The sequence below is a fragment of the Rutidosis leptorrhynchoides genome, chromosome 9, assembly GCF_046630445.1.
Source record: "Rutidosis leptorrhynchoides isolate AG116_Rl617_1_P2 chromosome 9, CSIRO_AGI_Rlap_v1, whole genome shotgun sequence".
Taxonomy (NCBI): Eukaryota; Viridiplantae; Streptophyta; class Magnoliopsida; order Asterales; family Asteraceae; genus Rutidosis; species Rutidosis leptorrhynchoides.
Window position 1 is genome coordinate 31,485,614 of NC_092341.1, and position 24,034 is coordinate 31,509,647.

The 24,034-nt window shown below is 33.3% G+C and overlaps 1 protein-coding gene across 1 annotated transcript in view; it reads left to right on the forward strand.

Annotated features, from left to right (window-relative positions):
* Nucleotides 1-24,034, forward strand: part of LOC139867905 (uncharacterized) — a 119,925-nt gene that overhangs the window by 94,332 nt on the left and 1,559 nt on the right. The window lies entirely within an intron of this gene.

Below are 24,034 nucleotides of genomic sequence, written 5' to 3' on the forward strand. Positions count from 1 at the left end.
CCAAATGATTATTAGAAACTGCATGAATCCTCAATTTCAACAGAATTGATTTATAACACTCCAATTTGATCTTTGAAAAATCAGTTGACTTTTTAAGAAAATGTTTGACTTGCAAAATTCGAATTCGATCAGTAAAATTGGATTGTGAGACTTTTCAGATAGTTTAAGTAGAAGATTTAGAACACAATTTCATTTTAGATTTTTAAAACTTATTCAAATTCAAGTATTTGATGAAAATGTAATGGTACAGGGGACCGTAGGTGTTCTTCATATTATACAACTTAATTTCAATAATTAGAAGACTGTGAAGGGTGTTTGGGATTGGTAAGTGTCGTAGTAGATTGAATGTGTTAATATCCTTGATAATTTCATTTGTTTTATAGCAAATTAGATCGACATGAATGAAATGTCCCGTTCATATTGATTATAAACGTTCCATATTAATTGATTTCGTCGCGAGGTTTTGACCTCTATATGAGACGTTTTTCAAAGACTGCATTTATTTTTAAAACAACCATAACCTTTATTTTATCTATAAAGGTTTAAAAAGAATTACGTAGATTATCAAATAATGATAATCTAAAATATACCGTTTACACACGACCATTACATAATGGTCTACAATAAGAATATATTACATCAAAAATAAGTTTCTTGAATGCAGCATTACAGCATGGACTCCAAATCTTGTCCTTATTTTAGTATGCAACAGCGGAAGCTCTTAATAATCACCTGAGAATAAACATGCTTAAAACGTCAACAAAAATGTTGGTGAGTTATAGGTTTAACCTATATATATCAAATCGTAACAATAGACCACAAGATTTCATATTTCAATATACATCCCATACATAGAGATAAAAATCATTCATATGGTGAACACCTGGTAACCGACATTAACAAGATGCATATATAAGAATATCCCCATCATTCCGGGACACCCTTCGGATATGATATAAATTTCGAAGTACTAAAGCATCCGGTACTTTGGATGGGGTTTGTTAGGCCTAATAGATCTATCTTTAGGATTCGCGTCAATTAGGGTGTCTGTTCCCTAATTCTTAGATTACCAGACTTAATAAAAAGGGGCATATTCAATTTCGATAATTCAACCATAGAATGTAGTTTCATGTACATGTGTCTATTTTTTAAATCATTTATAAAACCTGCATGTATTCTCATGCCAAAAATATTAGATTTTAAAAGTGGGACTATAACTCACTTTCACAGATTTTTTACTTCGTCGGGAAGTAAGACTTGGCCACTGGTCGATTCACGAATCTATAACAAATATGTACATATATATCAAAGTATATTCAAAATATATTTACAACACTTTTAATACATTTTGATGTTTTAAGTTTATTAAGTCAGCTGTCCTCGTTAGTAACCTACAACTAGTTGTCCACAGTTAGATGTACAGAAATAAATCGATAAATATTATCTTGAATCAATCCACGACCCAGTGTATACGTATCTCAGTATTGATCACAACTCAAGCTATATATATTTTGGAATCAACCTCAACCCTGTATAGCTAACTCCAACATTCACATATAGAGTGTCTATGGTTGTTCCGAAATATATATAGATGTGTCGACATGATAGGTCAAAACATTGTATACGTGTCTATGGTATCTCAAGATTACATAATATACAATACAAGTTGATTAAGTTATGGTTGAAATAGATTTGTTACCAATTTTCACGTAGCTAAAATGAGTAGTTTTTACCAAATTTTGTTTTGCTCGCCATTTATTCGTTTCTAATCCGTTTTGAGTGATTTAAGCGGCCACGGTTTCGTATTGAACTTGAATTTATGAAACTAAACAGAAAAGGTATAGGTTTATAGTTGGAAATACAAGTTACAAGTCATTTTTGAAAGAGGTAGTCATTTCTGTCGAAAGAACGACATCTCGATGACTGTTTTGAAAAACATACTTTCACTTTGAGTTTAACCATGATTTTTGAATATTGTTTCATGTTCATAAGAAAAATAATTTTCCCAAAAGTATAGCTTTTAAATCAAAGTTTTTCATAGTTTTAATTATCCAAACCAAAACAGCCCCCGGTTGTAACTACGACAGCGTAAATCCGGTTTTATGGTGTTTATCGTGTTCCCGGGTTTTAAATCATTAAGTTAGCTTATAATATAGATATAGATCATGTGTATAGTTGATTTTAAAAGTGTAGTTAGAAGGATTAACTTTATTTGCGAACAAGTTTAGAACATCATTACTACCTTAAGTTCCTTGGATAAACCTACTTTAAAAGAGAAAAATGGATCTAGCTTCAATGGATCCTTGGATGGCTCGAAGTTCTTGAAGCAGAATCATGACACGAAAACAAGTTCAAGTAAGATCATCACTTGAAATAAGATTGTTATATTTATAGAAATTGAACCAAAGTTTGAATATGATTATTACCTTGTATTAGAATAATAACCTACTGTAAGAAATAAAGATTTCTTGAGGTTGGATGATCACCTTACAAGATTGGAAGTGAGCTAGTAAACTTGAAAGTATTCTTGATTTTATGAAACTAGAACTTTTGGAATTTATGAAGAACACTTAGAACTTGAAGATAGAACTTGAGAGAGATCAATTAGATGAAGAAAATTGAAGAATGAAAGTGTTTGTAGGTGTTTTTGGTCGTTGGTGTATGGATTAGATATAAAGGATATGTAATTTTGTTTTCATGTAAATAAGTCATGAATGATTACTCATATTTTTGTAATTTTATGAGATATTTCATGCTAGTTGCCAAATGATGGTTCCCACATGTGTTAGGTGACTCACATGGGCTGCTAAGAGCTGATCATTGGAGTGTATATACCAATAGTACATACATCTAAAAGCTGTGTATTGTACGAGTACGAATACGGGTGCATACGAGTAGAATTGTTGATGAAACTGAACGAGGATATAATTGTAAGCATTTTTGTTAAGTAGAAGTATTTTTATAAGTGTCTTGAAGTCTTTCAAAAGTGTATGAATACATATTAAAACACTACATGTATATACATTTTAACTGAGTCGTTAAGTCATCGTTAGTCGTTACATGTAAGTGTTGTTTTGAAACCTTTAGGTTAACGATCTTGTTAAATGTTGTTAACCCAATGTTTATAATATCAAATGAGATTTTAAATTATTATATTATCATGATATTATGATATATTAATATATCTTAATATGATATATACATTTAAATGCCGTTACAACGATAATCGTTACATATATGTCTCGTTTCGAAATCCTTAAGTTAGTAGTCTTGTTTTTATTTATGTAGTTCATTGTTAATACACTTAATGATATTTTTAATTATCATATTATAATGTTATATATAATATAACAATGTATTAATATGCTTCATATATATTTAGTAAGACGTGGTTATAACGATAATAGTTATATGTATCGTTTCGAGTTTCATACGTCAATATTCTCCTTTTTAAGTATATAACTTATTGTTACTATTTTTAATGAGATACTTGATGATCATTATATCATGTTAAACATATATATTTATTCATTTATGTATCATCATGTCATATACAACTTATAGCGTTCGTGAATCATTGTTCAAACTGGGTAATCAGACGTTTACAAAATTTCCATTTCAATTAACCAAGTCTTAACAAGTTTGATTGCTTAACATGTTGGAAACATTTAATCATGTAAATATAGTTTTCATTAAACATATAATCATAGAAAGGTTCGGAAAAGTTCGGGTCACTACAAGGAATCCCTGCCATCGTACATAATTTTATATATAAAAAATAAAGAATGAATATAATTTACACTGATTTGTACTGGGTTTTGGATTGTACTGTGAATTGTATATGGGCAGGTAACTGATTAAAGACCAAAACAAGAATCCCATACAATCTGATGGATGCTTGCAACCTAACTCGTATGATTTTCTTTCTTTACAGATTATATAATTAATATAAATATCATAATATTAATAATAATTACATAAATAATAATGCTAAAGAAGAAAGAAAAATAATAATAATGATAATAATGCTGATTTTTTTAATAAATATCTTTTATATAGTATTATATATATATACCTATATATATCTATTTATATTTATATATCACTATATATGTATATCTCTTTAAATTTTTATAGATTTTAATTAATATTATCAATAGATATAAATATAACAATAATATTAATTCTCTTATTAATATACATAATAATAATACAATTTATAATATAATAATAATATTTCTAATGATCATGATAACAATTACCATAAATATATAAAAATTATATTATTAATAACTATATAAATATAAATATAAATATAAATATAAATATATATATATATATATATATATATATATATATATATATATATATATATATATATATATATATATTTATATTTATATTTATATTTATATTTATATTTATATTTATATCTTGTATTAGAGATAATAATATTAATGATACAAATATTAATATCAATATAAATCTTAGTAATAATAATGAAAGTAATAATAATATAGTACTTTTATTTTCAACTTGTAATTACATTTAATATATTTTATTAATTATGTAATATTTAATAATTAGATTATATATTACATGATAACACTTATTAAATAGTTAAATATATATTTTTACATATATTATAATATAATAATTATTAATAATAATCATGTGGAATTATATATAAATCCATTTTAAATTACACATAATTATTTTGTATCTTAATTTACATATTTAATTCTAATGTTTATTTTATAATTTCGAACTATTATAAAATAATATATATATATATATATATATATATATATATATATATATACATATTTATTTACAAACAATTGTTCGTGAATCGTCGGTAATGGTCGAATGGTAATTGAATATATGAACATAGTTTCAAAGTTTTCGAGACTCAACATTACAGACTTTGCTTATCGTGTCGAAACATATAAAGATTTAAGTTTAAATTTGGTTGGAAATTCCCGGGTCGTCATAGAGTCGGAGTAAAGAGTTGTAATCACGAGGTGTAAAATATGTAAAATAAGTTTGCTTGTATTTTTCTTGTTGTATGTGAAAATTGCTTGTATTATTTGATAATTATCTTTTACAAATCTAACTCTCGTTTATTTTTACAGTATAAAAACAAAAATGGATGTTAAGGATAGACAACCAAAATTTTTAGAAGACCTACCCGAGGACATGATTGACAAAATTATGTCTAAAGTCGGTCAGAATTCGTCGGCACAATTATTTACGGCGAAATTAGTTTGTAGAACATTTGATGAAAGTTCCAAGCATGCCTTAGTTTATAAAAGGCTTTCCTTTGAAAGATGGGGTATATCACATTGGGGAGACTGTAAGTTACGCCTTGTTTTCTTTAAAGCGTTAAATGCGGGAAACCCAGATGCAATTTTACGCTACGGGTTAAGAACTTATTTTGATTCAACATATCCCTACATAGGACTTCGTGAGTTAGGAAGAGCTGCTAACATGCAACATAAAAAAGCATGTTATGCTTACGGGTTAGTGATGTTCGCTTCTCACCAAAGTGAGAAAAAGAACATCGAGTTACAACTGTTAAATAAAACATTCCCACAAGTGACGGATTCAGTAGTTGGGGTGAGAAACAAGGTTTTTAGGTTATTACGGGACTGTTGGGCAATACAAAACCCTCGTCCTTTTAACAACATTACAACATGCTGCCTAGCCAATGGTCATAACGGTTATTTTCCACAGGACCAAGGATGGGAAGTAGTCTTAGTAAAACCAGAATGCATGACTTGTTTCTGGACCTATTAATTACGTGTCTTTATTGCCTTTGCTGAACGACTTGCGTTAAACTACGATTGTTGTCACAACTATTTTGTATCAAAGTTATTGTGTGCTATATTTCATGCTATATGTATAATAGCAGTATTGTAAGTTTGTAAAATATTGTATAAAAGTTTGAACACGTTATTTTTTTTAATCAGTTTTTCATATAGAATTGTAGTAGTTGAATTGTATATTAGCTACTAAGTATGAACTTAACGGGTAGGTACTACCCGAATGGAAAATTATAAAATGCAAATATGAAGAAAAAAGCTTTTATAAATGAGTTCATATTATGCTGCAAAATACTATTGACTACTCTCAATATTCTGTATGATTAACTTGATTCATTTGACTATTTTGAAGGAAATGGCACTGACTACTCGACACACCATGAATATGAGCGTAGAAGAATTTCGTACCTTTCTTGCTGCAAACATAGCCGCAGTACAGGCTGTGCTACATACCAACAATAACTCTGAATCTAGCAATGCAGCTAACGGTGCAAGAAATCGTGTAGGATGCTCCTACAAAGAATTCACTGCCTACAAACCTTTGGAATTTGATGGAACCAAAGGACCGATCGGATTGAAACGGTGGACCGAGAAGGTCAAATCAGTGTTTGCCATAAGTAAGTGTACTGAAGAGGACAAAGTCAAGTACGCTACGCATACCTTCACAGGTACTGCATTAACGTGGTGGAACACTTATTTTGAACAAGTAGGACAAAATGATGCTTACGCACTACCGTGGTCAGCATTCAAACACTTGATGAACGAGCAGTACCGTCCTAGAAATGAGTTCAATAATCTCAAGGTAGAGCTTAGAGAGTTACGAACACAAGGGTTCGACATTACCACGTATGAACGATGATTCACAGAGTTGTGTCTATTTTGTCCGAGAGCATTTGAAGATGAAGAAGAGAAGATCGACGTGTTTGTAAAAGGGTTACCAGAAAGGATTCAGGAAGATGTGAGTTCACACGAGCCCGCTTCCATACAAAAGGCAAGTCGAATGGCTCATAAACTCATAAATCAGATTGAGGGAAGAATTAAAGAGCGGGCGGCCAAAGAAGCCAACACAAAACAACTCAAGAGGAAGTGGGAGGAAAACGGTGACAAGAGTCACCAGTATAACAACAACAACAATTACAACCACAATCGCAACCACTATCTCAACAACCGCAATAACAATCGAAACAATAACCGGAATCCTAACAATAACTACAACAAACGTCCCAACAACAACAACAACTACAAAAACCGTTTCAACAACAATAATAATCCCAACAACAACCTCAATAACAACAACAGCAACAAAAACCAAACACAGACATGCCAAAGGTGTGAAGAAAATCACATGGGGTTTTGCACGACATTTTGTAACAGATGCAAAAGAAATGGTCACAGCGCGACACAGTGCAAAATCTACGGACCAAAGTTTAATAGGACTAAAGGAACAAATAGTGTCAGAACAAGTAATGCTGGAACGAGTAGTGTCAGAGCAAGTAATGACAACGCTGTTTGTTATAAGTGTGGAAAATCAGGTCACATTATTAGAAATTGCCCGAATCAGGGGAATACTAATGGGCAGGGCCGCGGAAGAGTCTTCAATATTAATGCGGCAGAAGCACAAGAAGACCCGGAGCTTGTTACGGGTACGTTTCTTATTGACAATAAATCTGTTTATGTTTTATTTGATTCGGGTGCTGATAGAAGTAATATGAGTAGAAATTTTTGTACTAAGTTAAGTTATCCATTGACACCTTTGGATGATAAATTTTTACTCGAATTAGCAAACGGCAAATTAATTTCAGCAGATAATATATGTCGGAATCGAGTAATTAAACTAGTTAGCGAAACATTTAAGATTGATTTGATACCAGTAGAATTAGGGAGTTTTGATGTGATAATCGGCATGGATTGGTTGAAGAAGGTGAAGGCAGAGATAGTTTGTTACAAAAATGCGATACACATTATGCGCGAAAATAGAAAACCATTAATGGTGTACAGAGAAAACAGCAACGCGAAACTAAATCTTATTAATAATTTGAAGGCACAAAAACTAATAAGAAAAGGTTGCTATGCCGTTCTAGCACACGTTGAGAAAGTTAATACCGAAGAAAAGAACATCAGTGATGTTCCCATCGCAAAAGAGTTTCTCGATGCATTTCCGAAAGAATTACCGGGACTACCTCCACACCGGTCCGTCGAATTTCAGATAGATCTTGTACCAGGAGCTGCACCAATAGCTCGTGCTCCATACAGACTCGCACCCAGCGAAATGAAGGAATTACAAAGCCAATTACAAGAACTTTTGGAGCGTGGTTTCATTCGACCAAGCACATCACCGTGGGGAGCCCCTGTTTTGTTTATCAAAAAGAAAGATGGTACATTCAGGTTGTATATCGACTACAGAGAGTTGAACTAACTTACTATCAAGAACCGTTACCCATTTCCAAGAATCGATGACTTATTTGATCAATTAGAAGGCTCGTCAGTTTATTCGAAGATTGATTTACGTTCCGGATACCATCAAATGCGGGTGAAGGAGGATGATATTCTGAAGAATTCTTTCAGGACGCGATATGGTCATTACGAGTTTATGGTTATGCCGTTTGGTTTGACTAACACACCAGCTGTGTTCACGGACCTCATGAACCGAGTGTGTGGCCCATATCTTGACAAGTTTGTCATTGTCTTCATCGATGACATACTTATCTACTCAAAGAATGAACAAGAGCACGAAGAACATTTGCGAAAAGTGCTAGAGTTGTTGAGAAAAGAAAACTGTACGCTAAGTTTTCAAAGTGTGCATTTTGGTTGGAAGAAGTTTAATTCCTCGGTCACATAGTGAACAAATAAGGTATTCAGGTGGATCCAGCCAAGATTGAAACCGTTGAAAAGTGGGAAACCCCTAAAACTCCGAAACACATACGCCAATTTTTAGGATTGCCTGGTTACTACAGAAGATTCATCCAAGATTTTTCCAAAATAGCAAAACCCCCACTGCATTAACGCATAAAGGGAAGAAATTTGAGTGAAAGGATGAACAAGAGAAAGCGTTTCAGTTATTGAAGAAAAAGCTAACTACGGCACCTATATTGTCATTGCCTGAAGGGAATGATGATTTTGTGATATATTGTGACGCCTCAAAGCAAGGCCTCGGTTGTGTATTTATGCAACGAACGAAGGTAATTGCCTATGCATCCAAACAATTGAAGATTCACGAGTAAAATTATATGACGCATGATTTAGAATTAGGCGCGGTTGTTTTTGCATTAAAGACTTGGAGGCACTACTTATATGGGGTCAAAAGTATTATATATACCGACCACAAAAGTCTTCAACACATATTTAATCAAAAACAACTGAACATGAGGCAGTGTAGGTGGATTAAATTGTTGAATGATTATGACTTCGAGATTCGTTACCACCCGGGGAAGGCGAATGTGGTAGCCGACGCTTTGAGTAGAAAGGACAGAGAACCTATACGGGTAAAAGCTATGAATATAATTATTCGTACTAACCTTACTACTCAAATAAAGGAGGCGCAACAGGGAGTTGTAAAAGAAGGAGATTTAAAGATTGAAATACCCAAAGGATCAGAGAAACATCTTAATATTCGGGAAGACGGAACCCGGTACAAGAATGACAGAATTTGGGTACCAAAGTTTGAGGATGTGAGAGAAATGGTACTTGGGGAAGCACATAAAACGAGATATTCAATACATCCCGGAGCGGGAAAGATGTACAAGGACCTCATGAAACATTTTTGGTGGCCGGGTATGAAAGCCGATATTGCGAGATATGTAGGAGAATGTTTGACGTGTTCCAAGGTCAAAGTTGAACATCAGAAACCATCAGGTCTACTTCAACAACCTGAAATCCTGGAATGGAAATGGGAAAACATTACCATGGATTTCATCACTAAATTACCAAGGACTGCAAGTGGTTATGATACTATATGGGTAATAGTCGATCGTCTCACCAAATCAGCACACTTTCTGCCGATGAGAGAAGATGATAAATTGGAGAAGTTGACACGATTATATTTGAAGGAAGTTGTCTCCAGACATGGAATACCAATCTCTATTATCTCAGATAGGGATGGCAGATTTGTTTCAAGATTTTGGCAGACATTACAGCAAGCATTGGGAACTCGTGTAAACATGAGTACAGCCTATCATCCATAAACTGATGGGCAGAGCGAAAGGACGATACAAATGCTTGAGGAAATGCTACGCGCATGTGTTATTGATTTCAGAAACAACTGGGATTGACACCTACCATTAGCAGAATTTTCTTACAACAACAGCTACCATTCGAGCATTGAGATGGCGCCGTTTGAAGCACTTTATGTAGAAAGTGCAGGTCTCCTATTTTTTGGAGTGAAGTGGGGGATAGGTATATTACAAGTCCGGAGATAATACAAGAAAATACCGAGAAGATCATCCAAATTCAACAACGATTGAAAACCGCCCAAAGTCGACAAAACAGCTACGCTGACATTAAAAGAGAAGATATAGAATTTGAAATTGGTGAGATGGTCATGCTTAAAGTTTCACCTTGGAAAGGCGTTGTTCGATTTGGTAAACGAGGGAAACTAAATCCAAGGTACATTGGACCATTCAAGATTATTGAACGTGTCGGACCAGTAGCTTACCGGCTTGAGTTATCCCAACAACTCGTAGCTGTACATAACACTTTTCACGTCTCGAATTTGAAGAAATGTTTTGCTAAAGAAGATCTCACTATTCCATTAGACGAAATTCAAATCAACGAAAAACTTCAATTCATTGAAGAACCCGTCGAAATAATGGATCGTGAGGTTAAAAGACTTAAGCAAAACAAGATACCAATTGTTAAGGTTCGATGGAATGCTCGTAGAGGACCCGAGTTCACCTGGGAGCGTGAAGATCAGATGAAGAAGAAATACCCGCACCTATTTCCAGAAGATTCGTCAACACCTTCTACAACTTAAAATTTCGGGACGAAATTTATTTAACGGGTAGGTACTGTAGTGACCCGAATTTTTCCATGTTTATATATTAACTGAAATTGATATTTACATGATTAAGTGTTTCCAACATGTTAAGCAATCAAACTTGCTAAGACTTGATTATTTGATATGAGTTTCATGTAGACAATTGACCACCCAAGTTGACCGGCGATTCACGAACGTTAAAAACTTGTAAAAACTATATGATGATATATAAATGGATATATATGGTTAACATGAGATTATAATAAGTATGTATCTCCATAAATATGTTAACAATGAGTTATATACAAACAAATGAGTTTATTGATTTAAGAAACTCAAAAACGATATATATATATATAACGATTATCGTTATGACAACGTCTTACTAAATACATATGAATCATATTAAGGTATTGATATACTATGTTAACATTATAAAATGATATTTAAATATATCATTAAACATGTTAACAACAAACTACATATGTAAAACAAGACTACTAACTTGAGAGTTTCGAAACAATATAATATGTAACGATTATCGTTGTAATAGTATTTTAACATATATAAATGATGTTAAGATATATTTTTACACCATGTTGTTATGTTAACATAACAATTTAACATCTCATTTAAGTATAATAACAATGGATTAGTTACATTTAACAAGATCGTTAACTTAAAGGTTTCAAAACAACACTTACATGTAACGACTAACGATGACTTAACGACTTCGTTAAAATGTATATACATGTAGTGTTTTAATATGTATTCATACACTTTTGAAAGACTTCAAGACATATATCAAAGTACTTCTACTTAACAAAAATGCTTACAATTACATCTTCGTTCAGTTTCATCAACAATTCTACTCGTATGCACTCGTATTCGTACTCGTACAATACACAGCTTCTAGATGTATTTACTATTGGTATATACACTCTAATGATCAGCTCTTAGCAGCCCATGTGAGTCACCTAACACATGTGGGAACCATAATTTTGCAACTAGCATGAAATGTCTCATAAAATTACAAAAATATTAGTAATCATTCATGACTTATTTACAAGTAAACAAAATTACACATCCTTTATATCTAATCCATATACCAACGACCAAGAACACCTACAAACACTTTCATTCTTCAATTTTCTTCATCTAATTGACCTCTCTCAAGTTATATCTTCAAGTTCTAAGTGTTCTTCATAAATTTTATAAGTTCTAGTTTCATAAAATCAAGAATACTTCCAAGTTTACTAGCTTACTTCCAATCTTGTAAAGTGATCATCCAACCTCAAGAAATCTTTCTTATTTACAGTAAGATATCTTTCTAATATAAGGTAATACTCATATTCAAACTTTGGTTCAATTTCTATAACTATAACAATCTTATTTCGAGTGGAAATCTTACTTGAACTTGTTTTCGTGTCATGATTCTGCTTCAAGAACTTTCAAGCCATCCAAGGATCCTTTGAAGCTAGATCCATTTTTCTCTTTTCCAGTAGGTTTATCCACAAAACTTGAGGTAGTAATGATGTTCATAACATCATTCGATTCATACATATAAAGCTATCTTATTCGAAGGTTTAAACTTGTAATCACTAGAACATAGTTTAGTTAATTCTAAACTTCTTCGCAAATAAAAGTTAATCCTTCTAACTTGACTTTTAAAATCAACTAAATACATGTTCTATATCTATATGATATACTAACTTAATGATTTAAAACCTGGAAACACGAAGAACACCTTAAAACCGGACATACGCCGTCGTAGTGAAACCGGGGGCTGTTTCGGGTTAGAAAAGTAAAAACTATCTTAATATTTGAATTGGAAGTTTGTTTTCTGGAAAAATTATATTTAATATGACCATGATAATATATTCAAAAATCATGGTTAAACTCAAAGTAGAAGTATGGTTTTCAAAATGGTCATCAAGATGTCGTTCTTTCGACAGAAATGACTATCTCTTTAAAAATGACTTGTAACCTGTATTTTCGACTATAAACTTATATTTTTTCTGTTTATATTCATAAACTTAAGATCAATATGAAACCATAGCAACTTGAATCACTCAAAACGGATTTAAAACGAAGAAATTATGGGTAAAACAAGATCGGATAATTTTGCTTGTTGTAGCGACGTGAAAATTGGTAACTAATCTATATTAATCATGTTCTAGATAACTTAAATTGTATTATACATATATTATAATATATAATCTTGGGATTCCATTGATACGTATGCAATGTTTTGACATATAATATCGACCCATGTATATATATTATTTGAAACAACCATAGACACTCTATATGCAGTAATGTTGGAGTTAGCTATACAGGGTTGAGGTTGATTCCAAAAATATATATACTTTGATTTGTGATCTAGCCTGAGACGTGTATACACTGGGTCGTGGATTGATTCAAGATAATATATATCAATTTATTTCTGTACATCTAATTGTGGACAACTAGTTGTAGGTTACTAACGAGGACAGCTGACTTAATAAACTTAAATCGTTAAAAACGTAATAAAAAAAATATTATGAATATATTTCAATCATACTTTGATATATATGTACACATTTTTTATCGGTTCCTGAATCGATCAGTGGCCAAGTCTTGTTTCCGACGAAGGAAAATCTGTGAAAGTTAGTTATAGTCCCACTTTTAAAATCTAATATTTTTGGGATGAGAATACATGCAGTTTTATAAATGTTTTACGAAATAGACACAAGTAATCGAAACTACATTATATGGGTGAATTATCGAAGCCGAATATGCCCCATTTTCTTGGTAACCTAAGAATTAGTAAACCGATCTACTAATTGACGCGAATCCTAAAGATAGATCTATGGGCCTAACGAACCCCATCCAAAGTACCGGATGCTTTAGTACTTCGATGTTGTTTTATATCATGTCCGATGGATGTCCCGGAATGATAGGGGATATTCTTATATGCATCTAGTTAATGTCGGTTACCAGGTGTTCACCATATAAATGATTTTTATCTCTATGTATGGGATGTTTATTGAAATATGAAATCTTGAAGTCTATTATTACAATTTGATAAATATATAGGTTAAACCTATAACTCACCAACATTTTTTGTTGACGTTTTAAGCATGTTTATTCTCAGGTGATTATTAAGAGCTTCAGCTGTTGCATACTAAAATAAGGACAAGATTTGGAGTCCATGTTGTATGATATTTTGTGAAAACTGCATTCAAGAAATTTATTTCAATGTAATATATTTGTATTGTAAACCATTATGAAATGGTCGTGTGTAAACGATATATTTAAGATTATCATTATTTGATAATCTACATAATACTTCTAAAACGTTTATCGATAAAATAAAAGTTATGATTGTTTTTAGAAATGAATGCAGTCTTTGAAAAAACGTCTCATATAGAGGTCAAAACCTCGCGACGAAATCAATTAATATGGAACGTTTATAATCAATATGAATGGAACATTTCACGTAATTTCTCTATCCCCAACTTCACTCCAACAAATCGGAGACCTGCACTTTCTACCATAAAGTGCCTCAAATGGTGCCATCTCAATACTTGAGTGATAACTGTTGTTGTAGGAAAATTCTGCTAATGGTAGATGTCGATCCCAGCTGCTTCCAAAATCAATAACACATGCTCGTAGCATGTCTTCAAGGGTTTGTATAGTCCTCTCACTTTGCCCATCGGTTTGTGGATGATAGGCAGTGCTCATATCTAGACTAGTCCTCAATGCTTGCTGTAATGTCTGCCAAAACCTAGAAATAAATCTGCCATCCCTATCAGAGATAATAGAGATTGGTATTCCATGTCTGGAGACAACTTCTTTCAAGTATAATCGCGCCAACTTCTCCATTTTGTCATCTTCTCTCATTGGCAGAAAATGTGATGATTTGGTGAGACGATCGACTATTACCCAAATAGTATCATAACCACTTGCAGTTCTTGGCAATTTAGTAATGAAATCCATGGTAATATTTTCCCATTTCCATTCCGGGATTTCAGGTTATTGAAGTAGAACTGATGGTTTCTGATGTTCAGCTTTGACCTTATAACACGTCAAACATTCTCCTACATATCTCGCAATATCGGCTTTCATACCCGGCTACCAAAAGTGTTTCTTGAGGTCCTTGTACATCTTTCTCGCTCCGGGATGTATTTAGTATCTGGTTTTATGTGCTTCCTTAAGTACCATTTCTCTCACATCTCCAAACTTTGGTACCCAAATTCTTTCTGCCCTATACCGGGTTCCGTCTTCCCTAATATTAAGATGTTTCTCCGAACCTTTGGGTATTTCATTCTTCAAATTTCCCTCTTTTACAACTCCCTGTTGTGCCTCCTTTATTTGAGTAGTAAGGTTAGTACGAATAATTATATTCATAGCTTTTACCCGCATAGGTTCTCTGTCATTTCTACTCAAATCGTCAGCTACCACATTCGCCTTCCCCGCGTGGTAACAAATCTCAAAATCGTAATCGTTCAACAACTCAATCCACCTACGCTGCCTCATGTTCAGTTGTTTCTGATTAAATATGTGATGAAGACTTTTGTGGTCGGTATATATAATACTTTTGCCCCCATATAAGTAGTGCCTCCAAGTCTTTAATGCAAAAACAACTGCGCCTAATTCCAAATCATGCGTCGTATAATTCTGCTCGTGAATCTTCAATTGTCTAGACCCATAAGCAATTACCTTCGTTCGTTGCATTAATACACAACCGAGGCCTTGCTTTGAGGTGTCAAAATATATCACAAAATCATCATTCCCTTCAGGCAATGATAATATAGGTGCCGTAGTTAACTTTTTCTTCAACAATTGAAATATTTTTTCCTGCTCATCCTTCCATTCAAATTTCTTCCCTTTACGTTAATGCAGTTAAGGGTTTTGCTATTTTGGAAAAATCTTGGATGAATCTTCTGTAGTAACCAGCCAGTCCTAAAAATTGGCGTATATGCTTTGAAGTTTTTGGGGTTTTCCATTTTTCAACGGTTTCAATCTTTGCCGGATCCACCTGTATACCTTCTTTGTTCACTATGTGACCGAGGAATTGAACTTCTTCCAACCAAAATGCATACTTTGAAAACTTAGCGTACAATTTTTCCTTCCTCAATAATTCTAACACCTTTCTCAAATGTTCACCGTGCTCTTGATCATTCTTTGAGTAAATAAGTATGTCATCGATGAAAACAATGACAAACTTGTCAAGGTATGGTCCACACACTCGGTTCATGAGGTCCATGAACACAGCTGGTGCGTTAGTCAACCCAAACGGCATAACCATAAACTCGTAATGACCGTAACGCGTTCTGAAAGCAGTCTTCGGAATATCATCCTCCTTCACCCGCATTTGATGATACCCAGAACGTAAATCAATCTTTGAATAAACTGACGAGCCTTGTAGTTGATCAAACAAGTCTTCGATTCTCGGTAGTGGATAACGTTTCTTGATGGTAAGTTTGTTCAGCTCTCGGTAGTCGATACACAACCTGAATGTACCATCCTTCTTTTTGACAAACAAAACAGGGGCTCCCCATGGTGATGTGCTTGGTCGAATGAAACCACGCTCTAAAAGTTCCTGTAATTGACTTTGTAATTCTTTCATTTCGCTGGGTGCGAGTCTGTATGGAGCACGAGCTATTGGTGCAGTTCCTGGTATAAGGTCTATTTAAAATTCAACAGATCGGTGTGGAGGTAGTCCCGGTAATTCTTTCAAAAATACATCGGGAAATTCTTTTGCGACGGGAACATCATTGATGTTCTTTTCTTCGGGTTTGACTTCTTCGATGTGTGCAAGAATGGCATAGCAACCTTTTCTTATTAGCTTTTGCGCCTTCAAATTACTAACAAGGTGTAGTTTCGCGTTGTTCTTTTCTCCGTACACCATTAAAGGTTTTTCTTCTTCTAGTAAAATGTGAATTGCATTTTGGTAATATACGATCTCTGCTCTCTCCTTTTTCAACCAATCCATGCCAATTATGACATCAAAACTCCCTAACTCTACTGGTATCAAATCAATCTTAAACGTTTCACTAACCAGTTTAATTTCTCGATTCCGACATATATTATCTACTGTAATTAATTTACCGTTTACTAATTCGAGTAAAAATTTATTATCCAAGGGCGTCGGTGGATAACTTAGTTTAGCACAAAAATCTCTACTCATATAGCTTCTATCCGCACCCGAATTAAATAAAACATAAGCAGATTTATTGTCAATAAGAAACGTACCCGTAACAAGCTCCGGGTCTTCCTGCGCTTCTGCCGTATTAATATTGAAAACTCTTCCGCGGCCCTGCCCATTAGTATTCCCCTTATTCGGGCAATCTCTATTAATGTGGCCCGGTTTTCCACATCCAAAACAAACTATGGCGGCATTATTTGCTCCGACATTATTTGTTCTTTTAATCCTATTATACATTGGTCCGTAGACCTTACACTTTGTTGCACTATGACCACTTCTTTTACACCTAGTGCAAATTTTCGTGCAGAACCCCTGGTGATTCTCTTCACACCTTTGGCATGGCTGTTTTTGGTTTTTGTTGCCATTGCTGTTATTGAGATTGTTGTTGAGATTGTTATTATTGTTGAAACGGTTGTTGTAGTTTTTGTTGTTGTTGAGTCGTTTGTTGTAGTTATTTTTGGGATTGCGGTTATTGTTGCGATTGGTGTTGCGATTGTTATGATTGTTATTGTGATTGTAGTTGTGGTTGTTGTTGTTGTTGTTGTTGTATTGGTGACCCTTATCACTGGTTTCTTCCAATTTTCTCGTGACTTGTTTCATGTTGACCTCTTCGGCCACCTGCTCTTTAATTCTTCCCTCTATTTGATTTATGAGTTTATGAGCCATTCGACTTGCCTTTTGTATGGAGGCGGACTCGTATGAACTCACACCTTCTTGAATTCTTTCTGGTAATCCTTTCACAAACGCGTCCATCTTCTCTTCTTCATCTTCGAACGCTCTTGGACACAACAGGCACAATTCTGTGAATCTTCGTTCGTACATGGTAATGTCGAAACCTTGCATTCGTAATCCTCTAAGCTCTACCTTGAGCTTATTGACCTCGTTTCTGGGACGGTACTGCTCGTTCATCAAGTGCTTGAATGCTGACCACGGTAGTGCGTAAGCAGCATCTTGTCCCACTTGTTCTAGATAGGTATTCCACCATGTTAACGCAGTACCTGTGAAGGTATGCGTGGCGTACTTCACCCTATCTTCTTCAGTACATTTACTTATGGCAAACACCGATTCGACCTTCTCGGTCCGCCGTTTCAATCCGATTGGTCCTTCGGTTCCATCAAATTTCAAAGGTTTGCAGGCAGTAAATTCTTTGTAGGAGCATCCTACACGATTTCTCGTGGAATTAGTTCCACTGCTAGAACCAGAGTTATTGTTGTTATTTTGCATTGCGACCTGCACTTCAGCTATGTTCGCAGCAAGGAAAGCATGGAAGTCTTCCTCGCTCATGTTCAAGTCCTGACGAGTAGTCGGTGCCATTTCCTTCAAAAATAGCCAAAAGAATTAAGTTAATCATATAGAATATTAAGAGTAGTCAATAGTATTTCGTAGCATAATATGAACTCATTTATAAAAGCTTTTTCTTCATACTAGCGTTTTATAAGTTTTAATACGGGTAGTACCTACCCGTTAAGTTCATACTTAGTAGCTAATATACAATCCAACTACTACAATTCTATATGAAAAACTGATAATAATATTTCGCGTTCAAACTTTTATACAATATTTTACAAACTTACAATACCACTATTTTACATATAACATAAAATATAGCACATAATAACTTTGATACAAAGTAGTTGCGAAGACAATTTTAGTTTAACGCAAGTCGTTCAACAATGGCAATAAAGACACGTAATTCATAGGTCAAGAAACAAGCCATGCATTCTGGTTTTACTAAGACTACTTCCCATCCTTGGTCCTATGGAAAATAACCGTTATGACCGTTGGCTAGGCAGCATGTTGTAACGTTGTTAAAAGGATGAGGGTTTCGTAATGCCCAACAGTCCCGTAATAACCTAAAAACCTTGTTTCTCACCCTAACTACTGAATCTGTCACTTGTGGGAATGTTTTATTTAATAGTTGTAACCCGATGTTCTTTTTCTCACTTTGGTGAGAAGTGAACATCACTAACCCGTAAGCATAACATGCTTCTTTATGTTGCATGTTAGCAGCTCTTTCTAACTCACGAAGTACTATGTAGGGATATGTTGAATCAAAATAAGTTCTTAACCCGTAGCGTAAAATTGCATCTGGGTTTCCCGCATTTAACGCTTTAAAGAAAACACGGCGTAACTTACGGTCTCCCCAATGTGATATACCCCATCTTTCAAAGGAAAGCCTTTTATAAACTAAGGCATGCTTGGAACTTTCATCAAATGTTCTACAAACTAATTTCGCCGTAAATAATTGTGCCGACGAATTCTGACCGACTTTAGACATAATTTTGTCAATCATGTCCTCGGGTAGGTCTTCTAAAATTTTTTGTTGTCTATCCTTAATATCCATTTTTGTTTTTATACTATAAAAATAGACGAGGGTTAGATTCGTAAAAGATAATTATCAAATAATACAAGCAATTTTCACATACAACAAGAAAAGTACAAGCACACTTATTTTACATATTTTACACCTCATGATTACAACTCCTTATTCCGACTCACTAGTATCTTCCTCTTCAGACCTGTTTCGTTTTGCTAATTTTCTAGGGATATATGATGTTCCCCTAATACGAGCCGTCGTTTTCCACAATGGTTTAGAAAAACCTGGTGGTTTAGAGGTTCCCGGGTTATTGTTACGATATTGGAAATACGGATGTTGACGATACATATATAGTTTATCGGGGTTGGAATCAGGTTTCTCTATTTTGATGCCCTTTCCCTTATTATTTTCTTTTGCTTTTTCAAATTGGGTCGAGGTAATTTCTATAACATCATCAGAATCCTCATCGGGATCCGATTCATCGGAAAATTGGTAATCTTCCCAATATTTTGCTTCCTTAGCGAAAACACCATTGACCATTATTAACTTTGGTCCATTGGTTGAGGAATTTTTTTTATTTATCTGTTTTTATGTGGTTCCTAATATTTCCTCCTCCGGAACCTCTTCTTCCAGTTCCTCTTCTTCCAGTTCCTCCTCTTCCGGTTCCTCCTCTTCCGGTTCCTCTTCTTCCGGTTCCTCTTCTTCCGGTTCCTCTTCGGGAATTTGTTAATCTTCCCAAAATATATTCGACTCTTCATTATTATTAGGTGAGTCGATGGGATTTGTACTAGAGGTAGACATCTATCACATAATATCAAACACGTTAAGAGATTAATATATCACATAATATTTACATGTTTACAATATATGGTTTCCAACAAAAATGTTAAGCAAATTTTTTTTTTTATGTAAACACGGTCGAAGTCCAGACTCACTAAAGCATCCTAACGAACTCGATAAGACACACTAATGCAAATTTCTGGTTCTCTAAGACCAACGCTCGGATACCAACTGAAATGTCCCATTCATATCGATTATAAACGTTTCATATTAATTGATTTCTTTGCGAGGTTTTGACCTCTATATGAGACGTTTTTCAAAGACTGCATTCGATTTTAAAACAAACCATAACCTTTAAAATATTACGACGATTATCAAATAATGATAATCTAAAATATAGCGTTTTTCACACGACCATTACATAATGGTTTACAATAATATTACACATCAACATAAGTCTTCGAATGCTGTTTTTAAACAATATTATACACGCATGGACTCCAAATCTTGTCCTTAATTTAGTATGCAACAGCGGAAGCTCTTAACAATCACCTGAGAATAAATATGCTTAAAACGTCAACAAAAATGTTGGTGAGTTATAGGTTTAGCCTATATATTTATCAATTCATATTAATAGACCACAAGATTTCATATTTCCATTTCTTGTAAACAGCATGCATGCATAAAAAATCATTCATATGTGAACACCTGGTAACCAACATTAACAAGATGCATATAAGAATATCCCCATCATTCCGAGACATCCATCGGACATGATAAAACAACATCGAAGTACTAAAGCATCCGCAACCATGGATGAGGTTTGTTAGACCCAATAGATCTATCTTTAGGATTCGCATCAATTAGTAGATCGGTTTACTAATTCTTAGGTTTCCAAGCAAAAAGGGGCATATTCGGCTTCGATCATTCACCCATAAAATGTAGTTTCGATTACTTGTGTCTATTTCATAAAACATTTATAAAACTGCATGTATTCTCATCCCAAAAATATTAGATTTTAAAAGTGGGACTATAACTCACTTTCACATATTTTCCTTCGTTGGAAATAAGACTTGGCCACTGATCGATTCACGAACCTATAACAATATGTACTTATATATCAAAGTATGATTGAAATATATTCACAATATTTTTTTATTACGTTTTTAACGATTTAAGTTTATTAAGTCAGCTGTCCTAGTTAGTAACCTACAACTAGTTGTCCACAGTTAGATGTACAGAAATAAATTAATACATATTATATTGAATCAATCCACAACCCAGTGTATACACGTCTCAGGCTAGATCACAAATCAAAGTATATATATTTTTGGAATCAACCTCAACCCTGTATAGCGAACTCGAACATTACAGCATATAGAGTGTCTATGGTTGTTCCAAATAATATATATACATGGGTCGATATGATATGTCAAAACATTGTATATGTGTCTATGGTATCCCAAGATTACATAATATATATTTAAATACATGTATAATACAATATAAGTTAGCTAGGATATGATTAATATAGATTTGTTACTAATTTTTACGTCGCTACAACAAGCAAAATTATCCGATCTTGTTTTACCCATAATTTCTTCGTTTTAAATCCATTTTGAGTGATTCAAGTTGCAATGGTTTCATATTGAACTTAAGTTTATGAATCTAAAAAGAAAAAGTATAAGTTTATAGTCTGAAATACAGGTTACAAGTCAATATTATAAAAGGTAGTCATTTCCGTCGAAAGAACGACATCTTGAAGACCATTTTAAAAAACATACTTCCACTTTGAGTTTAACCATGATTTTTGGATATAGTTTCATGTTCATAAGAAAAATCATTTTCCCAGACAAACAACTTTTAAATCAAAGTTTATCATAGTTTTTAATTTTCAAACCCAAAACAGCCCCCGGTTTCACTACGACGGCGTATGTCCGGTTTTAAGGTGTTCTTCGTGTTTCCAAGTTTTAATTCATTAAGTTAGCATATCATATAGATATATAACATGTGTTTAGTTGATTTTAAAAGTCAAGATAGAAGGATTAACTTTGTTTGCAAACAAGTTTAGAAGTAACTAAACTATGTTCTAGTGATTACAGGTTTAAATCTTCGAATAAGATAGTTATATATATATATATATATATATATATATATATATATATATATATATATATATATATATATATATATATATATATATGAATCGAATGATGTTATGAACATCATTACTACCTCAAGTTTAGTAGGTAAACCTACTGGAAATGATGAAAAATAACTTGAGCTTCAAAGGATCTTTGATGGCTTGGAAGTTCTTGAAATAGAATCATGACACGAAAACAAGTTCAAGTAAGATTATTACTCGAATTAAGATAGTTATAGTTATTGAAATTGAATCAAAGCTTGAATATGAATATTACCTTGATTTAGAAAGATAACCTACTGTAAATAACAAAGGATTCTTGATCTTAGATGATTGCTTGGAATGGATTAGGAAACTTGGAAGTAAACTTGTAAACTTGGAAGTGTTCTTGATGTGTTCTTGAATAATTGTTTTTATGATGATTATAGATAATCACCAAAGCTTGTATTTGATGATTTTTGCTAGAAAAATAGTAACTTAGATGTTCATGGAAGAGTGTGTGTGTTTTGAGAGAGAATTAGGAAGAAAATTGGAAATGAAATGGAGTGGGTGGTGAGTGTGAAGGTGAGTGGGGTTAAAAGGAGTTCTTGTTTTTGTTTCCTTGCTCATAAGTCATGCTAGTTATCTAATTGTTGGTTCCACATGTTTGTTGACTAAATGAGGGCTGCTAAGGAGCTGATCATTGAGTGTATATACCAATAGTATATACATCTAGAAGCTGTGTATTGTACGAGTACGAATACGGGTGCATACGAGTAAAATTGTTGATGAAAATGAATGAGAATGTAATTGTAAGCATTTTTGTTAAGTAAGAGTGTTTTGATATATGTCTTGAAGTCTTTCAAAAATGTACTAATACATCTAAATACACTACATGTATATACATTTTAACTGAGTCGTTAAGTCATCGTTAGTCGTTACATGTAAGTGTTGTTTTAAAAACCTTTAAGTTAACGATCTCATTTAATGTTGTTAACCCATTGTTTATTATATCTAATGAGATGTTAAATTATTACATTATCATGATATTATGATGTATGAATATATCTTAATATGATATATATACATTAAAATGTCGCTACAACGATAATCGTTACATATATTTCTCGTTTCGAAATTCTTAAGTTAGTAGTCTTCTTTTACATATGTAGTTCATTGTTAACATACTTAATGATATATATAATTATCATTTTATCATGTTAAATATAGTGTAACAATATCTTAATATGATACATTTGTATTTAGTAAGACATTGTAATAACGATAATCGTTATATATATCGTTTCGAGTTTCTTAACTTAGTAGTCTCATTTTTATGTATATAACTCATTGTTAATATACTTATGGAGATAATTACTTATAATAATCTCATGTTAACTATATGTATATCAATATATATATCATCATGTTGTTTTTACAAGTTTTAACGTTCGTGAATCGCCGGTCAACTTGGGTGGTCAATTGTCGACATGAAACTCATTTTAATTAATCAAGTATTAACAAGTTTGATTACTTAACATGTTGAAAACACTTAATCATGCAAATATAGTTTTCATTTAATATATAACCATGGAAAAGTTCGGGTCACTACACCACTCGGGCTAGTCGCGCTAGCATTCAACGGGTGTTTAATACTTTGTAAACTTACGCACTCGCCAAGTGTACTTTTAGGGGGTAATATTACTTATTAAGTTAGTTACTGGGTGCCCGCGGATAAGCATATACTTTATCATACTGATTTGAAATACTGATTTGAAATGCTGGTTGAAGCACTGAAATCTCGTGGTCTACATTACATTACTGT